We start from the raw sequence: 2872 nt of genomic DNA, 5'->3' as shown, positions 1-2872 counted from the left end.
CAGTAGCAAATGTCATCAGTATGTTATCATCAGCACAATGTACATCAACTTATAAGACAAAATTAAACATTAGCACTATTAAACATCAAAATTAATTACAAGGAAATCATTCCCAGCTCTCCAATAATGTGAGCAGTTGATTGAGAATCCAGTGCCTTTGTGAAGATATCAGCAAGTTGCTCCGAAGTCTTGACATGTTCAAGAACAACTTTTCCTTTTTCAACATTATCTCTGATGAAGTGATGTCTGATCTCGATATGCTTTGTCTTTGAGTGCTGAACAGGATTTTGTGTGATCTGAATGGCACTGGTGTTGTCACAATAGATGAGAGTCTTTGAGAACTTGAACCCATAGTCGAGAAGCTGATTTTGAATCCATAAGAGCTGAGCACAACATTTCCCAGCGGCAACATACTCAGCCTCTGCAGTTGAGATGGCAACTGATGTTTGCTTCTTGCTAGACCAGCTGATGAGACGGTTGCCAAGGAAGTGACATCCACCAGATGTACTCTTTTTGTCTAAATTGCATCCTGCATAATCTGAGTCAGTGTATCCATAAAGTTCAAATGCTGAGTCGCGAGGATACCACAGTGCAAGGTTTTGAGTTCCCTTTAAGTATCGAAAAATACGTTTGACAGCCATGAGGTGAGATTCTTTGGGATTAGCTTGGAATCGAGCACAGAGAATGGTTCCAAACATGATATCAGGACGACTTGCTGTGAGATACAAGAGTTATCCAATCATTCCTCGATACAGAGAGTGATTGACATCAGTTCCAGTTGGATCAGCGTGTAGTTTATCAGTCTTAGATACTGGGGTAGATGCTAGTTTGCAGTCACTGAGAGAATACTTAACAAGCAGGTCAGAGATATATTTACTTTGGCAAATGGAAATACCTGTCTTTTGTTGCTGAACCTCAAGACCTAAGAAAAAGGTCATCTTTCCCATCATGCTCATTTCGAACCTTTTAGACATAATCTCAGCAAATTCCTTGCTCAGTGTCTCATTTGGAGAGCCAAAAATAATGTCATCGACATAGATTTGAACAAGAACCATATCTGAGCCTTTGCTTTTGATGAAGAGAGTGTTGTCGATTGCTCCTCGTCTGTATCCATTTTCAAGTAGATACGATGTCAGCGTCTCATACCAAGCCTTAGGGGCTTGCTTCAGTCCATAAACAGCTTTGTCTAACCGGTACACGTAATCAGGATGATATTTGTCCACAAAGCCTGGGGGCTGATTTAGGAAAACTTCTTCTTCTAACACACCATGAAGGAATGCTGTTTTCACATCCATCTGATAGACAATGAAGTTCATGTAGGATGCGTATGCGAGAAACAGTCTGATAGCTTCAATACGAGCAACTGGGGCAAAAGTTTCCCCATAGTCGATGGATTCAATTTGAGTAAACCCTTGAGCCACAAGCCTTGCCTTGTTTCGAGTAATGATTCCATATTTATCAACCTTGTTACGATAGACCCAGCGAGTTCCAGTGATAGTCTTTCCAGATGGTCTTGGGACAAGAGTCCAAACTTTGTGCCTTTCAAACTCATTCAGTTCTTCTTGCATGGCCTTGATCCAATCAGCATCTTGAAGAGCTGTGTGTACCTTATCAGGTAAGATCATTGAAACAAAGTTAACATACATGCAAAAGTTATTAAGTACACTAGATCTGGTTCGAACACCATCATGAATATTCCCTATAATTCGATCAACAGGATGATCCCGATGTACAATGACTGATGTTGATTCTGGAGGAATAGACACTGACACATTATCAGTTTCAGGAGAATCTTCAGCTTCAAGAGTTTCATCAGCACCTAATGAATCATCTGCGGATGTGGCTGCAATATCTTGATTCAAGGAACATGGAACTGGAATGATAGGATCAGAGGAATCAATCTTATCTTCAGCAGAAGGAGCTTCATCGAATGGACAAGAGAGAAGCTCTTGAAAGATAGAAGGAGAATGAGTGACTTTTTCATCAGTGTATGATTCCTCATCAAACTTCACATGAATGGATTCTTCAACACATTGCCTGTTCACATGAAAAACACGAAAAGCCTTTGAAATAGATGAGTACCCAACAAAAATGCCTTTATCAGCTTTAGGTTCAAACTTGGATCTTGGGTCACGCTGATTTAGAATATAACAAATGCATCCGAACACATGAAAAAAGGATACATCTGGTTTTCGATCTTTCAGCATTTCATATGGAGTCTTCTTGTGAATCCTATGAATTAGAGATCGATTCTGAGTAAAACATGCTGTATTGACAGCTTCAGCCCAAAACGACATGGGAAGACCAGCATGAATCATCAAGGTTCTTCCTGCCTCAATCAGTGTTCTATTTCTTCGTTCAGCAACACCATTTTGCTGAGGAGTACGAGGAGATGAGAAGTTTTGTCCAATTCCTTTATGATCACAAAATTCTTGAAGAGTTGAGTTTCGGAACTCAGTACCATGATCACTTCTCAGTTGCTTGACTTTAAGACCTGTCAGTGTCTCATTTTTACGAATCAGTGAGATAATTTCCTGTGCAGCATGACTTTTCTTCTTCAAGAAAACTACCCAAGTAAATCGAGTGTACTCATCAACGACCACTAGAGTATACTTATTTCCACCTAGTGAACGAACAGGAATAGGTCCAAACAGGTCCATGTGGAGTAGATGTAGAGGACTTGGTTTGTTTTCCTTGTTCACACGCTGAACACATCTTGTCTTTCACAACGCTGAATTTTGGGAGCCCTCTAACTAGGTCTTGATTGGAAATCTTAGATAGATTCTTGAAGTTCAGATGAGAAAACCTTTTGTGCCAAATCCAGCTGAGATTCGTCTGAGACTTTGTAAAGAAACATTGCATCAGTGCCTTG

This window comes from Lactuca sativa, chromosome 6, assembly GCF_002870075.4.
Source record: "Lactuca sativa cultivar Salinas chromosome 6, Lsat_Salinas_v11, whole genome shotgun sequence".
Lineage (NCBI taxonomy): Eukaryota > Viridiplantae > Streptophyta > Magnoliopsida > Asterales > Asteraceae > Lactuca > Lactuca sativa.
The sequence above is the reverse complement of the archived record's forward strand: the minus strand, read 5'-3'. Positions refer to the sequence as shown.